The sequence below is a fragment of the Apteryx rowi genome, unplaced genomic scaffold, assembly GCF_003343035.1.
Source record: "Apteryx rowi isolate R43461 unplaced genomic scaffold, aptRow1 scaffold_213, whole genome shotgun sequence".
Taxonomy (NCBI): domain Eukaryota; kingdom Metazoa; phylum Chordata; class Aves; order Apterygiformes; family Apterygidae; genus Apteryx; species Apteryx rowi.
In genome coordinates this window covers 1,252,647-1,272,286 of record NW_020448453.1, presented here as the reverse complement: position 1 = coordinate 1,272,286, position 19,640 = coordinate 1,252,647, and the positions used below count along the sequence as shown (strand labels likewise).

The following is a 19,640-nucleotide window of genomic DNA, read 5'->3' as shown; positions in this document are numbered from 1 at the left end:
TCAAAAGTTACTGCTGCCTTGAAAGAAAATGTTCTGTGAAAATTTTTGCAAAAGCTTTACTAGTTTTTTTTTAATTGTAACATTTTGTAAAGGCAGGAAATGGATTAAAAAACCCTAGCATGCTAAATATATTTTTCAAAAAAGCAATAATTTTACATGTACAGAAATGATGCTAACCTTTAATACAGGTGAGAGCAACAGTTTACTTAATACAGTAATGGAATAGTGCTGTTTTTGCAGAAATGGGCTTCTGACACAGAAATTTGTTTAAAAAAAGCAAAAAACCGTGATCTTTCTGTTCTAACAGTTGTGGGTGGGGGGTTGTTTTTTAAAAAAATCTAGTCAGTAATTGATTCAGGATAGTACTTGTTACTTGTTTTAAATTACTTGACAGTTTTTGTTATTTTGCAACACTTGCAACAATGCAAATTAACTTTCTTATGTATTTTTTTTTACTAGTTTTTCCTTATACTATTACACCAGATGTATACCAGAATTCTCTGTAAATCCTGGTGTAGTTAGGAATGTCTGTGCAAATACTTATAAGTGACTGTAATTAACTGTTTTGTGAAGTTATTCTGAGGGAGGTCACATAAACACATTCCACTGTAACCCAAAAAAAAAAAAAGGAGAAAAAAAGAAAAAAATATTCTGCTGTGTTGCTTATGATTGATCATCATTTTGGGTTTGCACTAGCTTTTTCTTTTTTGTTTTGTTTTGTTTTGTTTTTGTTTTGTTGCTTTTCTGAGTCATATTTTCCATGAGTGAAAGTAGTGGCAACAGTTCAGGAATGCACAAAAGCTAGTTGCTTAGCCTATTTGTTTGTGTTTTAGTTATTAAAAACTCTTCTGTACCCAAAACGGCATGAAAGTGTAGTGTACATTTGTAATTTCTCTTTTTTTGTTTTCTTTTTTTCAAGCTGTTATAGAAAATCTTAGTTGATATTTGGAGCCAAAAGCTTCTTTTTGGAGCTTTTCTTCCAGAATATCTGACAGAGAAGCTAGTGCTGTCACTGCCATTGCTAGGGTACTAATCAGCAAAGTTTACAATCATAATTTAGCTACATGAAGAACAACAGTAGGGGAAATCAGTTTAAATAATTATATGCTGTGTATAGCACAGAAATGAGATTTTCAGTTAAGTAAACAAGAAATAAGAGTGGGTGGGGGAAAGCCAACCTTAAAGACCAGCTGTTTTCAGAAATGAATCCCGTGATTTCTTTTTTCTTCTTTCTCATTGTATTGTATTGATCTGTTATTTTAGTTAGGCCATAGTATTTAAAATGAGTTGTGTTCCTTATTTATTTAGTCATTGGGCTTTGATCAGCTCTTTTAAACAACGTGATAGTTTTTTGGCATGACATGCTCCTGTAAAGCCCTTTTATGATTGTTACAGGGACTTTCTACTACCTCTACCAATCCACTGTTTCTTCTTCTTAACAGGTTTTTATGGTGTTGCAAGTCTAATGTAACTTAGACAATAAAGGGTTTGATTATCTACGCTGCAGATTTTAAGTGTATCTGCCATCTCTCTTTCTCTTTCTCTCTTTCTGTTTTTGTCCTTTTTATTATAGCTAAAAAGCAGGTGAAAGAAGGACCTTCTTTGCCATGATGTTTTTGCTTCCTGAATGTTCTGCACTGATCAAAAGTCAAACTTGGAAAAACTTTTTCCCCATGGAGATAATCAGCTACCATATTGTCATAATTCTGTTTGCATTCTTGAAATTCTTTCTGTCAAATGTTATGAATAAACTGTTACGTACTGCAAAATGGAAAGCAAATTAGAAAGTCAAAACAGTTTTTAGTTTTGTATTTGAAAACCACTTAAAGTACTTAGTGAAAAGCCTTAGCATAAATTGCYGCCCCCATCTTATGGTAGACACTGCTTACATGAAAACAGCTAGTTAAGGAAATTATCCTTTGGAAGATAGTATCTTGTATTTTGTGCAAAAAAAATTWAAAAAAAAAGTGTTCTGCTATTAACTAACTGACAGTTAAAATCTGTCACTTGAGTGATTTTCAGGCTTTGACATCATGCGCATTTTGTGTCAATCTTTGTAAACTTGTTGCCTTCTTCTCATACTCTGTGTGCATTTTGGAGTGCACACATAAATTCTTCATGCTCGATACTTCAGAATATAGTTGACATTTTGAGCCATTTTATGAAATCACATCCTTCTACTGGGGAGTGCCTTCTCCTGTTTGCTCATTTTCATGCTTAAAGGGTTCACAACCAGGCCCTTGTTTTCTTTTTTCCTTGCTCTATTCCCGTGTTGAGCTACTTAAAGTATATCTCAGCAGCTCCAACACAACTGTTAGAGTTCATTGGCGTTTAGGATTATCTCCTGAGTGATTCCCTTGTAAAACCAGTCTGTAGTGAGGAGGCCTGGAACAAAGTCTGAAGCAAGAGGCTGACTGGTTTACCGCTATGTAAAATGTGTTGAGTTAAAAGTAGGAGAGGTGTCATTTTATGTCAAATCAAACCTGCTCCCCAGTATTTCTTAAGCAAGCAGTTTTATGCAAAGCATTGAATTGTACAGAGCCCTCTTCCGCTTGTGCTCTCTCCATTCTCCTTTGCTGTGTCTGATATCCCATATTTAAGTGCAGTCCAATATTCCGAGGCAAAACTTGTGCTGAGAACTTGTAGGTGAGGAGTACCTCATCGGTCCCACAGTTTGGAGAGCAACTAAAATGAAATTGAGTATGTTTATATATATATATATAAATAAATCCTTTTCCTTTAGTTTTTCATTAATTATAAAATGATTGTGTCTGGARCCATAAAACAAAAGGGGACAGTTGTAGAGCAATGGATGAAAAAGCATGGATGTACTGCCTTATTACCTGCTTTCAGTGGGACTGAATGTGTGCTGGCATGCTCTAGAAGCAGTATAACTGTGTTGACATCCTTGGCTGTTGCAAGGTAGAATGTATCTTTTATTGTAATTTTTATTATAAATTTATTTATTTCTTCAGCTTCATTAATACTACTTTTGGAGATCTTTTCCTCCCCCCGCCCTCCACCAGCTCTTCTTTCCTTCATGAGGCTGATGGATGAAGAGGCAAAGAGTAGATGGAAAAAGAATACATGTGCTGTTAGGATACTAGAAACAAGTATTATTTCCAAATTGATCTCCTGTTTGCTGCTATTAATCAAAATGAGGGATATTTTTGCTGTTGAGAATGATAGAAAAGGATGTTGTGTATGAAGAAACAGCAGTAGGAGGAAACAGCAGGCAGAGACAGGGAGTGCTTTGGATGTAGCTTGGGGCAAGGGAACAAGAGCGTTTACATGACCCCAGCTGTATGGGTTTGAATAACGAGGTGGATGTTGCTGACAGGGCCATAGGAAAGAGATATGGAGAAAGCATGTGAAAGGGCGGAATCTGACCCTCTCAAATTCACACAGACATACAGAAAGCAGCGTCTGAAAATGGCCAAGATTAAGGACAAGGAGAAACCAGGAGTGGAGAGAGGTTTGTAAGTGAATCGCCAGAAGCTCTGCGTGGAAAAATTGCCAAGGAGGGCAACATTGACGGGCCAAAAGGATGCAGAGATGGAGTAGAAACTGAAACCTAACTAGAAGAGAGCTGTCTGTTGCAAAAGAGCTTCTGTCCTGATTAAAGGGAGAAGGGATGAAAAGGCAAATTTTGGGTAGGCAGATTGAAAACTTCAGAAAATAATCAAACAGTTTAAACTTGGTGAGTCATTCTGCAAAAAGTGCTCTGCTGTGGTGTGAGGCTGAGTGATGTTCTGACGGAAGATAGGGAATACCATTCTGGATCGGTATTCTCTTGACTGCGAGTGAACCACAGTTAGGACTATAATTATGAGTGGCTGAGGCYGGACTGAAGGGTTTCTCCGATACCCAAGGGGTTTTGAAAAGTATATTACTCTTTTTGAGAAATGAGCAGACTCTGACTAGCCCAAAGCAGGAAAAGGAGAGGAAAAAAAAAAAAACAGGAAGGCATAGTATTTTAAGCAGATGCTGAACTGCAGCAATCCTTTGAGGATACTAGAGGGTGCGTTCAGATAGCATTCTCTAATAGAGCGTATTTTAAGATGCCTCATAGTATGTTGGATAAAAGAGCTGGGGATGCTCCAAGCTGTTAAGAAAAAGTATCGGATATTAAAAAGGCTTCATCAACTTGGATCTCTGCTTTGTGAAATCCTTTCTATCTGAAACTTAGGTTGTGAAACATGTAAAATTGGTATGGACGGATTTGTTTCTTCCTGTGTCATCAGTGTTATCTACAAAGGTGAGTTCCTTGTTATGAGTTTAGARAATGTTGAGGTATCCATGTTCCTTTTGTGTAAGTGAAAATCTCTGTCTCATATTTCATCAACCCAAGTACTACAGGAATCTTGGAAGATTTTTCTAGGTAAAGAAAAGTGATTTATTTATCTTCTAAATGTTCTTTGTTCTAGTGTTATATAAAAGGAAAGGAAGGGCCTTCAGTTCATTTTAGCCCCAGAGTTCAACTTACTTTTCTGGGAAGCAGAAAAGTTGTGGCTTACCTGGGACAAATAACAAGCCTCTCTTGGTGTCTGAGACCTATGGATTGCCACAGAGCTCTGGAGTGGTGCTCTGAAAAACAAACTTCTGTTAGGGATCTCCCTCAGCGAAGGTATGTTGCAAGCTGAATTGTTTCCTGCTTTGACTATGAGCTTTTATGAAAGTAGTGCTGACGCTGTGGGGACAGGACATCTGTTCTTCCAGATGACAGCCAGCAGCGGGAAGTCATTTTAGTCTGCTCACCTATGGAGGACCATTTCGATAGGACTGTTAAATGGTAACCAGTTTGTTGGCTATTGCTTTCCCAGACATTTTTATGTGTTCTTATCCTTTGCCTGCAGAGGCTGCCAGCCTCAGAGCACAGCCACAGATGGCTGCGTGGCGCAACTGAGGAAGTGAAACCTCTCGTGGAGTGGTGGGAACAGCAGCTAGGAAAAGTTTCTGTTGGCAAGAGCTCCCAAGAGCCCTGTCCCCTCTGCCAGAGTTTTCCTCCACCTTAGCTGTGTCAATGGCAAATCAATTGTTGTGTGGCTGTTTTCCAAATAGGGGCAAAAAGCCTATTGTGGATGTGGGAGTTACTTTTTTTTTCTTTTTTTACCTACTTTTTTTCTTTTCAAATATCATGACAATAGATAACTTACCTGGACTGTATTATTGCACAGCCAGTCTGAAGAAAGCCTGTGCAGATGCAGTACTAAGCAAACTTTACAGATRTAGGAACCACACGTCTATGGGCAGCTTTAGCTGCTCCTGGAAGTGAAGGATTTGTGGAAATTTGCTAATTGGAATTAAGTGGAAATCTGCTTAGGGCCTGGCACTCCAGTTGCTTGCCATGCCTGCCTTGAAAGGGCCGAGATATTTGAGCAGCTGCTGTGGGCTGGGATCTGGCAGGCTCTGATTGCGTTGCCTGCTTGGCAGGGTGACTTCTTCCTGGCTGGGTGACGTACTTCCGTAGCGCTCTTCCACACGCACTTGTCCCGGCTGCACTTGCCTTCCCGGCTCACAGCCACAGCGAACRGCCGAGCGCTGCCTCCAGCTGTCCTGCAAGCCTCATCCACCAAGAGCCGCAAAGGACCCCGCTGTCTAGGATGGGCTCTCCCCTCCCCCCCCCCAATTTAGGGGGTTTTGTGTTTTGCAGCAGCCATGCAATGGGAGCAGCCCAGAAAGAGCCCAAAGCCCGGAGCTCCTTAGCTGGGGCGATCTGCCCCGAGGCCCCATGTGATGGGGTCGCTGTGAGTGACCGAGGCACTGTGATTTCTGGAAAGGCTCAGTGCAAGTTTGTGTTCACCGTGTGCAAGTAAGGGCTTCCTAGCATTTGGCCAGAAGTCCTTTGGGACTATGAGTAATACTCTGGAAGCCTGTGGGAACTTTCTGAGATAGGTTGACCAAAGCATTAGGGTTAAATCCAAACAGACCCAAGGGAAATTCCAGTGAATTCACCATTTGTTATTGCTGAAGATAATTTGATGGATGATTTTATAGATCAGTGTCTTTGCTCAGTGTTGTACATGATGTTTGACAAAGCAATTTACCACAGTGTTCAGGGTAGCAGGAAGGACAGGTTGTGAGCCAGTGTCAAAAAAGACATAGGCTTTTCACTTGCTGCTGGAGAGGCTGATGATTTACTTCACAGCACACTGTTTATGGGCTACTCTATTTCCTACRCTGCCCCTGGAAGTTTTACTGCTTTCAGGGGTAAGAAACATCTAAGGAATTCCCTGAAAAGTCACTTAAGTCATTTTTATTTTGTCTCCTCAAACAGCACAAGATGTGAGAAATTGCATGGCTTTTAAAGGCGAGGCAGGCAGAAGTGGGATAGTCCAAGTGGCAGCAGTGTAGCGGTCCCAAACTACTACTTTTTCTGAGCATGGCATGAAATTATWTGGTAACTGAGTTCTTTCTTCTTTTTTCTGTTAAATAAACAGTGACTTTAAAATGAGACACAGCTGGAGACTCCATTAAACCCTCTTGAATTTTGCTTCTGGAGTTGTATTTTCTGAGTGAGTGTTTTGCAGAAAATGAGTCGTTATTGAAACTTTGAGAGTTTTTAGAAAAAGAAAAACAAGCTCCTAAGTTTAGAGAAATATTTTGGTTGTAGCCAGCAGCACACTGCCTCAGGAATTTGAACTTGCAAGAAATAGGAGGGCGCTTAGGTGGCATGAGAAGAAGCGCAAAAGCTGTAAACCTAGCTATATGTTTACCTACCTATCTGTTGACACGGCCATGTTGTTACTGAAGCTAGTTTGGTGAATGGTAAGTGATTCCAGGGAATACAGGTGCCTTTTAGGGACTCCTCAGATCATTTCTCACAGTGCTTTTGGCAAAATACTTTTCTTTGTAAGTCTCCTTTATCTCTTTTAGGTAGATGTCTGTCTGTGCAAGGCACTGCATAGTAAGACACCTTTCCTGATGCAAAAACTGCATATAGGGTGCTGTGCAGAAGTGACCCTGAGCTGGACTTGAGGGCAAATTCCCCATCTGTCCACCTTGCTTACCTGCTTGCACACCCCGGCTGTAAGGCAAACTAGCTGCTTCTCTGAGTAGGGAAGTGTCATGCACAGGGGACATGCACAGTGCTCTAAAGGCATTTCACCTGCCGTGTGCATGGGCCCTGGCATGCCTGGCTTCAGTCAATCTACCCTTACTGCAACCAAGATATCGAACAAATCAGACTGGCTGGGTCATGGCCATCGCTTGTCATGAGGGCAGGTGGGATCTGTAGGCAGTCTGGCTTCTTAGACTGAGTACAGACTGCTTACACGGAAAATTTAGTTGTGAGAGATCAGGATTTCACAGCTCAGGTGAATGTAGGCTTAGACATTAGGCAGGAAGGCTCTACGGGGGTCTTTTGCCCAACACCGTCTTGCACAGCACAGTGCCCTGAGCCGCAGATGTTAGGGAGCACGTAAAGGAGGTGCTGGCAACCTTTCCCTTGGGCCTGTACAAAGGAGGAGCAGCTGCTTGCCGCCCTGCAGCTCTCTCTAAAGGAAGGCGTTACATCCCTTTCATGCTTCCAGCAGACGCTCTAACAGGAGGTCCTTAAGCCAAGGGTCTGTGGAGGTTGATGAGAACAGGTCTTAACGGTCTTAACCTGCCCAGATAATGATGTGGAGAGTTTGATACTTAACTGTTTCTATAGAGCCTTTAAGTGTTGGTTTTTAATTATTCTGCCTATCCGTGAGTCCATATCCTGTTTGTACAATTGGAAAGAGGAAATCTGTTTCTGAGAAGAGAATAAAAGGCATCACAGTTCTCACTGTCCTTCTCAAACATGGAAAAAGGGCAAATTCTGTTCTCTTTCCCACTTGGATGTTTTCAAAGCAACTCCATTAACATCATTGGGATTTTTGCATAGTTACATGGCTGACTGGAGGGATAAATTTGACCTCCAGTAAGTAATGCACTGAAACTCAATATATGCCTATTTACATAGTTATTTTGTGAAGGGAAGGAATTAGAACAAGGATTGCAGAATGATCACAAAATTATCCTACTCTCTACATACATCTGAGGAAACTGTGACACCAGCTCTAAAGCTGAGCTCTATTTAAATCAAGAGATTAGCTTGAGGCTGATGTCATACATTGGCTCATAATGTTTTAACCGAAGCTTGTTCCTTTGGCAAGAAACCCTTCTTTTTCTTTCTTTCTTTCTTTTTTTTTTTTTTTTAATTAAATAAAGCAGTCTCAGAAGATGGAGGTAAACAGGTGTAGTTGTCCCAGTGAATCAACTATGAAGAAGCAATGAAAATGATACTTAATATACTTTAAAAGATTTGGCTTTAGTATGGAAATGATATCAGTTGAAGTGAAAGCAATACTATCTACGTGGGAAAGTGTCATTGAAATATTCTTTCTTTCTGCTGCTTTTTGTCAATAAAGAGGCTTGAATTATGCATTAGCAAGGCTATATAGTTATGGAAGATAATACAGCAATGTTATGAACCAGGAACAAAAGAAAAGGAAATGCTAGGTTCAGCTTGGTAATATATCACTTGGCACATGTATAAATGGTTATAATGCTCTGCACATTATAAAGACAATCATCATATATTTAAATGAGACCAAGGCATTGCTTCAAATTTTTCTTCAAATACTAATTTTGGCATTGTAATTCATTTTTCTTGAAAAGTCTTGCAATTAGAGTTATTGGGAATATTCTAGAAAATGACTGTTACATAGATGTACTTGAGGATGTAGGATTTTACATAGATATCAATTCATATTCACATAAATTGCCGTGTGTGAGTAGTCATCTCTTGAAATGAGAGAGATCTTTGGATTGAGATGACCAAAGCAGTACTAATTTTAAATACCAGCTATTTGGAAGAGGAAATCATGAACAAAGAATTATTCACAGAATTTTTTTACTTYGTTAATTTTTTAATAATGCGTTTTGCTCCCTAAATTGAAAAAAAAGAAAGAGAAGCAAAATTCATCAGCTAATTGATTTGTCCTCTGCTGGTATTTATGAAATCACAGATTTCTGCAAACCCTTTGTCCTGAGTTACATTCAGCTGCTATTACCGAGTCAGGTGCTAGTATTTCTGTTGACTTGGATGCTAGTCCATGGGGCCTACCCCATCCCTGSAGATGCAGGGTACTAATGTGCAGCTATGAGAAAAACAGAGAAGCTCTCACTTAAGGATTACCTYAGCAGTCCCCCAAAGCCCCAGGTTTATTCATTATGCTGCTGTGTGTATATATATATATGTATATACATATGAGGTGTACTGTTCCCAGGTTAGTTTTGTTTGGAGCTAGAGCACTTTCCTCCCCACTGAGAGGATTGAGCTGCATGGAGCGGGGGGCTCTACGCTGGGATGGGGAGCGCTGCTGAGRCTGCAGTACATTGAGTCTCACGGTGAGTAATGGGCTGGTTGAGCTGGTGTTTCTTCTGGAGTCTCGCCGAGAGCTGGGGATGGCCCGGGAGGTTTCCGCAATGACGGCTGCCCAGACAACTCAGCTGGCTTTGCTGGCGCCTGCTCCATAGCCCCTCCGGCGCGATGCTGCATTGGGTCAGGGAAGGTCCCAGCTCTTCTGCTGATGTCCATCTCCCACATGGACCGGGTTTTCTTTGCCATAGATGCAAAGCGAGGAAGCTGCAGAAAATCTGCTGCAACGTTTCCTTTCCCCTTCTTGCTCAGCTTCAAAAGAAGTTTGCAGACTGTCTCCCATTGACTGTTGTTGAGCCGTGGCCACAGCAACAGTTGTTGTGGTGCCCACTGACTCCAGTCATGGACATGGGCCATGTTTTATTCCTAGGAGTGTTTCTACATCTGAGTTTGTCATTCTTTTAAAAAAAAAAAAAAGTATGTTTTTGTTGCTCTTGCTAAAAATGTAGCTAAAATTTAGATTTTTTTAAAATGGKATTTTTGGCAGAGATCAAGTATAGAAAAGTTAAACAAAACAGATTTTTTAAAGAGCATTATGGGCCTTGAAATCAAGGTCTTCAGATGATTGAAGCTGTTTACAAAATCAGTGAGAGATATCATATGTGCATTTACAGTTCTCTAAGCTGTATCATTAAACAAGTGTAAGTTAACTAACCTTCAGTCCACTGTTGTTTGTTTTTAATCACAGCTGAGGAGCTGTTTAAGAAAACTCTTGGGAAAAGCAAACCATTTCTTGAAGAGGGGAACAGGGAGTCCAAGGTAAGCATTTACCAGTTGCCAAGAATCTTTAGAGCCATTTAATGTCTCATTTTTGGTGAATAAACCACCTGGCATTGCTTAGAAAAACATCAATATAATTCCTTTCCAAGATAGATCTAATTGTATAGCAGTGTGTGGCCATTATTTTCTTCCACACCCAAACTGAGACTGGGAGCACATGCCATATAGTTTCATTCTCTTTTCATTTTTAAAACAATGTCCTTAGAAAAGGGGAAATGGTACTATATTTGGCTATTCATGCTAACTGCCTTGCTCAAGAAAGGTGCCAGCTGAACCCTTACAAAAGAAGTAAAAATGCTCACACTTGCCCTGGTATTATTGTCCTTTGTAATGAATGGTTATGATGAAGAAAACCTACTGGACAGGCAAGGCTTTGCTTTTGTCCTTGTGATTACTTCTAGGGTTCATATATGAGGGCTCAGTAGTCTTGAACTAGTTGCTCTTCTTGCTCCTGGTTACACAATCATAGATTATTGTATGCAGTCATGAAGAATGTGGCAGCCCTTAGTTAGAAAACCGCTTCTGAAATGTGTTCAGTGGGAGCTGAAGTACTCAATGAACGTACAACGCCTTAATTTTATTTAGTTGAGGGACTGCTGCATTTTGCACCAGGAATGAGGGCTTTTTAAATTTAGGTTTCATTTCTGTGTCCATGACGCATGGCTAGCAACTAAGACTGACATCACTTCAAGCAATTTTCCCCTGGAAGAAACAAAGTTTTAGAACCATCTTAAGGAGGAGGTAAATGGATCCTTATGTGTTACTCTTCATATAGCCAGTATCAGTAAAGAGTTTAGAAGGGTTTTGCACTCAAATTGATGTTCTGCCAGTGTGAAGGCCATGATATTTTTCTAGCTGTTTGCCTCTGCTTGTCGATATCTCCTTCTTACCAAGGTGTAGCTTCCACCAGTTGATTTTTAGTGAATTTCTGGTTTCATGCAGGCTCTGGCAGAACTGCAAAATGATGACCTGTGGGAGACCAATGCCTTTTTTCTCAGTATTGCTAGCTTTTGTGCTGTGTAACGTCCTTGGGAGCTTGAAGTGAATGTGGAATAGAAAGTTTGAGAAAATACAACCTGTGCACCTCTAAAGGTGAAAGTTTTGGAACTAGTGACCATCCRTGAAAGCCTGGTGGTAACTTTATTCCTACACAACAAAAATTATGCCAGAAATTTCATGCGACTTTCAGAATTTTCAAGCTCTTTGAAAAAAGAAGTAATGTTTTCTCCATAAAACTTCAAGCCTCTTAAAAATAGAACAGTGAAGATAAAAGCAGTTTCTGGGTAAAAAGTAGTCTGTAACTTGGGCTGTTTGAAACCTGTTTCAGATATCCTGCAGGCCAAGGAAGAAAGCTGCTGCTGCTTTCTATAAAAGTAGAAGCCTGCCCTTGCTCTTCATTTTCAGTACTTATCATTTTTACTGCATTCATAATTTTATATTTTGCTTTTGGAAGACAAAGGGACAGAATGATACTCCCTTTCCCCTGATCTGGCTGTGATTATCTAGAATAAATCTCCCTTTATAATCTTATCGCTGGGCAATTCAGTTATTTTAAATGTGAGCCTTCTTGCCCACTAATCAGTTCATCCTCAGGTTTTTAAAAGCACTGTTTCATAATTCTGCACATTTGGATTGCTTCTGACTGTCCAGCCCAGTTCTGTCTTCACTTATCCCCTTTTCTCTCCTTTTAGACAAGGCAGGCTCTTTCTTTTGCTCATAGCCTTTGCATTCTTTCCAAGTTGATGCACATAGTCATTTGTAATCAAGGCTGTAAATTGTATTTAAAGCTGTGCTCCACTATCCATGGATATTTGAATCATAAATGAGAGTATTGTCCTGCCTGTACTCTCACTTATTCTTTCAGCCGTAATAGATCCTTTCATTTGTGCTCAATTAGCTTTTCCACTCTTGCATTCAGACCCTGAAGTTTCCACTCTTTTCTTCAGGTCTTGAATGCTGACGGTGTGGCCACATTTGCCTCTACCCCATAATTCGTTTAGCTCTTTTGTGCAACAGATTTCACTGAATATGGTTTGTTTGTTTTGACAAGTCCAAACACTATGACTGTATTGTGCCACAACTGTGTCATAATATAAAAATGTTCCCCTTAATTATTGCTGGGGTACTCAGCCCTGGAAGACGCCTCTTAGGTGTTTGGGTTTTTCTGTTTAAATATATTGCCAGGCTGAAACATAACCAGATCTTTTTCTAGAAGAAAACCTCATCTGTTAGGTGGATGGGGTTTTTTTTGATTTTGATAGAAGTGAGCCAAGTCACAGCAATCATATGTCAGGAGCAGTCATTTTTAGAACAGCACCCGACAGTGTTTTAAGTACACAGAGTGCTCTTCCTTGCACTGCAGTGCCGGTGCACTGAGCGCATAGTGTGCAATCCAGCACGAGGCCATCTCGAGCCCTTCCGGGGGCTYCTGACTGCTCTGCTGTCCTGTTTTGCAGGTCAGTAAAATGACTCCATGAGGGCTGCATGACRTCAGTGCGGTAAACCTTCCTAGTGCTCGTTGCTGTTCCTTGTTAGGTATTACAAGTCTGCTGGGACTTCTGCCTGATGCAAAATATATGGCTCCTAATATTTCTAATGATTTGTTCCATTGCTGTTGCATCATTTTTGTATTTGCTGTCATCTCTGAAGGTAGAATTAAAAAGAATCTTTCTAGCTAGGGTTTCCTTTCTTCCTTCAGCTTTCCATCCCCGTTTTTTGTTTCCTTTTTGTCTTTGCTTTATGAGAAGAGAAAAAGCAAAACTCACGGAATATTAGCCAGCTTGATTTCCTTGCTTTGGATTACAAAATGTGCACATACTTTTTCAGTATGATCAGATAGGTTTTATTTCTCTCATTCTATAAATGTGGGTTGTTTTTTGGAATTGCTATTCATTTCTTTTATGAAAGTATTTTTAAGGGCCTCACTTTGAACAAAACTGTCTTCTTTTAAGCAAATGTTTCTATTTTGTACTGAGCCCTGGAATAATGTTGTAGGCAGGGCAATAGATGCTTTCAAAACTAATGTCTCAGAAATTATTTTGAAGCTAGAACTTGATCTCGAACTTGATCATGACCTTTCTTTCCAGGATGGAAGAAGAATCTATTTTAACTTCCTCAAACTGTTCTCAATGAAGTTTGTCCTTAACATTTGCTAAGATTTCAGGTGGGCTTMAACTGCACACAACAGATGAACTAATCCCTAGTTTAATTCTCTTGCTATCAATAGGCATGATGGAGGCAAATATTCTCCCCAATATTCCCTAAATTTTACTCTAACGTTTTGCTATCCTAAGATTCCCTAGAATTAAAAAAAAAAAAAAAAAAAAAAACAGGCTGACAGGCTAAAATGAAGGATGTTTCACTTTTGGTATGTAAGTGAACAAAACCCAGGGAGGGAGTGGGAGGAAGATGGTCGAGGTGCTAGGATATCATCAGGGATGTGAATCTGGAAGCAAGTTCGAAAAATGCAACAGTTTTAGTTAGTTAGTTAGTTAGTAAGAACTTTGCTGAACTGCATTTGGAGGAGAGGATCTCATTAGAACTCTATCCCTAAATCTCACCAGCAAGAGATGACAAATTTAAGGAATACATTATCATGCTTGGAGCGCTACATCACCAGTAGCAGAGCTTGTTGGACAGAACTGTTACATTTCCTGGAGCAGCCAACTCTAAGGTTAACCCTTTCATGAACATCAAATGTAGCTAGATTATCTTTTCATATTTAGGGATATCCAAGGTTTAAACCCTTATCTTACATTTTTCGTACAATTAGAATGGGTCTGCAAATTCATTCAGACCTCATGGCCCTGTTAATTTGTGAGGTCTAAAATCCACAATCTTTACAGTTCCCCAAAGAGACTTATATAAATAACAAATCTGTGGCAGTGCTATTGAAAGCCCTTGCTATTTTTTATATACGTGTAAAAAACTCAGTCACTAGTCTTTTCTTCAAACACCTTTCTTATTGCGGGATCCTGCTCATCAAGAAATCAAATTTGAAATCCCATCATTTTGTTCTGAAATGAGGGTCAACATGTGTCTCTGCTGATATGGCTTTTTCCACATTAACTGACCTTGTGCAACATTTCTACTTAGTGAATTATAATCAGTAGAGAGAGCCAGACCTGTACAAGTCTCAGTGGCCTCATTTTATTATATGCACTTTAAGGATAGACTGTTAAGGAGGAATATTGCTTGGATGATGGTTAATAGTGATCTGGCAGACAAAGCACAATGGAATTGCCTAGTTTGTATCCCAATTTGCAGATTTTGAAGGCTGAAAATCCTGTGCTATTCTCCCCCTTTGTACATCCGTACACTGCACATATAATCATATCGCATCTTCCAGAGTTAATGCCATTTGTATACTCTATACTCCAGTCATACCATCTAATACTGCTATAGATGATTATTTTTCTTTTGGTTTTGTTTTGAGTTTGGGCATTATCTGAGTTTTAAATTCCTGACTACAGAATATAATTCCAAGTTGTCAGTCCAGAAGGGCAAAAGGTCGTCATCCTTTATTAAGATAACTGTGTGCCAACGTTAGAAGCAATGTGAGGCCATGCTACATATCCGTGAGGTAGCTTGCTCTAAGCATCGATTCAGGTTTTTAGGCTCTCTGGTTCCTCTGTATTTCATGTTCCCACAGTTTAAGGACGGACTGAGAGGAAGGTAGGTGGAGGGCAGGAAAGAACACAAGAAGAAAATGTTACACAAATCAACAAGCGCCGTCATCGGCAGCATGCCAGAAATGCATCAGTGGGCTCGGATGTGGAGAAGTCTGAGCCTGGTTGGTTGCAGAGAAGAGAGGACCTCTCTTCTGCGAGGCGATCTGCAACCAGAAAATGTGTGAGGAAAAAGAAAGCTAGCCATAAAGCACACTCGTGGCAGTTCCCTTTTGATATATGTCCTTTGGGCATATATTGAACTGGAACTGCCCAGCAGCAAAGCAGAAGTTGCAGGGATATAAAAGCATCCCCTGTTTTGTCATTTTCAAATTAAAACAGTCAGTATGTTGTAAACTCTTACTGCCCATTACCCCCATGTGCCCAAGTATTGTGGCAAATGCTGTGCATTACAGCTCTCACTGACCAGAGAGCTCTATGATATCTCAAAGCAGAGATGAGACTTAAGGACAGATTATCTTACTTCTCTGAGAGGATGTCAGACTCTTACGATTATTTTATCATAGTGTTTTGGTATTTAATACACAAGGATTTGACAAAGCACTACAGTATAATCTTCTAACAATACCCATTTTGCCCCATAAAATTATAATATCCAGTCTTAAAATGTTAAATATGTCACTATTAGGGTAGAGTATCATAAAATTCAGTTTATAATATTAAAACTCAAAAATGACACAAAGTTATCAATCACATTCCTTGGTAATATTCAACTTTCTTCATTTTTCTTTAATTTTGCATTTTAGTATAGCAAATTGAGATTAAAGCAGCAGTCTCCAGTTCAAGGTCTCTTGGTGGTGAATGGCAGTAAAGTTATAAGTAAAGTGATAAGAAAACAAATCACACTGAAATCTAATATTTAATAATATTTCAGACAGATTACAGAGATTTAAGACCCTGTGCTGTAATCGGCATTGGATCAGGGCAGATATTCTAGTAATTACAGAGGGAACGCTTTCATCTCCTTTGAAATAAATGCAGATCATCAGTGGAAGATTTGAAATATACTGAATAGCTAGTGTAAAATTGAGATTTCTTTTTGGGAGGAATTTTTTAAATTTCTATTTTGCTCCCAGAACCTTTCTATGAACTCTGTTTTACCTAGTTTTCTTTTAACTGAGGATTGATTGGAAATTGTATATTCCTCCCATTCCCCATCACCTCTCCAAATGGTGCTAATATTGCACATATTTCATCTGGACTTTTACATTTCTTGAACAAATATAGGGAAAACTTTCCCCCAAAGTGGAAAAAGCCCCCCAAATGGGCTTTAAATGCTCTGATGTATTTCTTTTTTTATTATTCTTTATTTTTTTCTTTTTTGAATACCAGAATATAACAAACTTGCAGTTTTAGTCGGCTAATAAAAGACTAAATCTCCTTTGGAAAATTTGTTCAACTGGCAAGGAACCAATGGCCAGGTTACACAATAATGCAAAAAAAAAAAGTTACACTTGAGTTAGCAGGGCTTTCTTTGCACGTAATGTACATATCAATTACTTAGTGATGCATTATACGGTATAATCTAATTCAACATGTCAAACTTTTCAACCCAATTTGTAAATTCAGCTGCATCAGCCTCGGAATCATTTACACCAAGTAATTTTTAGCTTCTCTAGAAATCAGCTCCTATGGAAAAACTGGATAGATTTATTGTATGTGTTATACTCTGGGACCTTGCTCAGTGAGCAAAATGAATGCATTGAGTTTCACACAGTAGAACTAGATATTGTGTATTGTATTTTGTATGCTGAGCCTTTTTCTTTCTTTTCTCTCTCTCTCTTTTTTTTCTCCAATAGAGCTATCCGGTCTTGAATATGTCAGTGTGCCCTGAATGTGCAGTCACATTCTGAGGTATGTCTTTGAACTCTTCAATGGTGTTTTGCATTTCTTTGAGACCTTTTATGGGAAGGAAATAGAGAAATGTGGACTAAAATGCTGTGCAGTTGGCTCATTATTTCTCTTCCATTAAAAAAAAAAAAAGGAGTTTTTGTTAGACAGGGACACCTCCGTTATATAGTATATTCAGCATCTACTGTGCGTGGCTCCATACTGATACTTGCAGACAGCATGGGGTATGGCGTACCAATTTAGAAGGCCAAGACAATAGTTCTGTATCTGCTCCGAACAAAGAAATTATCATCCCCAGCTAACAATTACTTTGACAAAAGGATAAATTGATTTTCAGTGTATAGCTCATTCCTGGCCAACTTTTTACTTTATTTTTTAAAATAACAAAAAACAAGGGAAAGATTAAGACTAATGGCTAATAATCAGAGTATAATAAAGCGTGACCAGAAGAATTAGAAGCTACCCTGTCGTTCTACTTAAGCTGGCCAGACATATCTGTGGAAGGATGGCAGAAGAGGACTTGTAAATACATGCTCCTCTTTTAGGGCTAGATTCTGTCACCCTTCCTCAGGTGAAGTAATGTCTTAGTACTTACATGGTCTTGAGCAGTAGGCAGTTGGGCGTGGAGATCACAGTATGACATTTGGTGAGTTTCAGACGGAAAAGCTTGTGCAGCGGCACTYGATACACAACGCTTGGGCTACAATCAGCTGCCTCAACACTGCAAGGATGCTAAGTATGAGTGTCAGCTAGATAGACATAAATTAAAGATAGTTAAAGAAAAATTTCACAAAGGATTATTCTGACATGTAAAAAGAGAAGCCAATAAAAATTTGGTATAGAAAGACTGTACTAGTATATTTTATGAGGTTACTTTTAATTAAATTTACAGTTTTGCATATTTTATTTCTACATGTGTTAGGCATGAAGAGAAAGAGGACATTCTGATGTAGTTTCCCTAAAACTGAGTCAATTTTTTCCCTACATTTATGATAATATCCCATTGCTCAGTGACTGTGTTTATCCTTTAAGTGGTGGGGAATGAGAGTTGACTATCTCAGTTAATTCTCCGCTGTAACACCCATAAAGTGTAATGCATGAAACAAGTTTAATTTTAAAAATCTATTTTGCACATGCCCTTTTGACAGAGACATTCCATAAGCGGATATCTTTTTATACTACTTGAGGCACAGTGTCTGACAGAGATTACTGTATAACCTGAAGTATCGGTGTAAAAAGCAAGAATGTATACATGGGATTTCATCCAGAGCACTCAGCCAAAAGAAATACTGAACCACTGCTAAATCATCCTAATGAGTTAAGTATTGTGTGTGGTGTTGTTATTTTAAGCAAATGTATTCGTATTTGTTTCTGGAACTATAAGGGATCAGTCAAGCAAATGTTTCCGTGAAGGGAAAAAAATATATGTTCATAAAACTTACACTGCCTTATTTTCTTGGTGGCAAAATATTTAAAATAATTGTTCAATGAAAGACTAAACATTTTCTTGGAAAACTCATTTAATTCAAGAATTAGCCATATAGGTGTCCACTCTACTGTATAAAATAATAAACTTCATTCTTTCTTTTTCTACTTTAYCTTTAAAACATAGCCACCTTTATAAAACCCATATGTTACACATAACTAGGCATTTTCATTTGAAAACACAACTACAAAGAATTAGACTTACAGGCCTAAGGAGAGCATTTGACTGGTTTCCAGTTTAAATTGTGGGGGAAGGGAGTGGAGACCGGGGGAAAGGTGAGAAGGAAATGGTACATAACAACTTAGGCTCAGTTCTTGGTTGCCAAAACAGGGGCTTTCAATACGAACAAACAAAACTGCCTCAGTCTTTATGTTCTTCTCCAATTTTCTGTTGGTATAGGGATTAAGTAACTACTGCAGTTCATACATGAACGTTTTCCCTCTCAGATGTGGAACATCTTCCAGACAGCTTGGCCAGGAGCTTTTGAAACATCTGCTGTTCTCTCTTCTCCCATCTTCACCTTCCTGTCATCCAGCCTGTGATGGGTATAATGATGGGGAAGCAAAAGCGGGTAACTCCTGAGTATTGTCACTGTTTTGTTTTGAGTAGGAGCTGGATTTTTTGTTTGTTTTGCATTTGCTTTTGTGAGTAGTGAAAGAAAAGGGCATAAATATAGCTGTGTGTGTGTTTGTTCAAATACAGTAGATGTGCGTAGGAAACTGCCASTAGGTAGGAAAGAAGCTCTGGTGGGTAACAGACCTTCAAAAGGATTCGGGGGATTCCAGCCAAGGTGCATTCAACACATCCTGGGGCAGCGCGGGGCACACCAAAAACAACTATACCTTTTGAGGGCTCTCAAATCTTGGCTTKCTGAGAGACAGTTCATTACTGGTATAATTTAAGACATTTGCACATGCAGCCTACTAAGAGTGCCTGGAGGGTTGTTCCATCAGCCACGTGTTGCTGGAGTCCATCAAGCTGAGCCCATGCCTTTTCTTTGTTTTGAAATGCCACCTGCCGTCTCAGCTCTCTGCTAATCGAGGATTGTCCTTCTGGAAAAACCTTCAGAAGATCATTTACGGCAATGTGTTAGACCCATAGGAACAGAGCGAGGGGCCCTCCCTACTGTATGCTAGATCCTTTTCCTTAGTCTACAACACACAGTCTCAGTCTCAACAGAACTGGTTTGCTCATACACATTATGTCAATGAATCATTCTGGCTAGATTTGCTTTTTTTTATTTTTTTTCTCTCCCCTAAAACTTTAGAAGATATTTCACTGAGCAATATGTACAACTAAAAGGCCTTTAAGGAATTTTCAGTCTACAATACAGGAAGACCAACCTCAGTGTAGGATTGTTTTCACTTTTCCTCAGAAAACAAATGTTTCTTTAGTATTGAAAAATCATAAAATAACACCTTGCCCT

At 39.3% G+C, this 19,640-nt stretch overlaps 1 long non-coding RNA gene across 1 annotated transcript; it reads left to right on the top strand.

Moving 5' to 3' along the window:
* The first annotated feature begins 9,972 nt into the window (after nucleotides 1-9,972).
* On the top strand, nucleotides 9,973-19,448 carry LOC112965391. Its single transcript, XR_003253280.1, has 4 exons — nucleotides 9,973-10,168; nucleotides 16,677-16,731; nucleotides 17,877-18,045; nucleotides 18,661-19,448. It is a non-coding gene; the product is annotated as an uncharacterized LOC112965391 (long non-coding RNA).
* The last annotated feature ends 192 nt before the right edge of the window (nucleotides 19,449-19,640 follow it).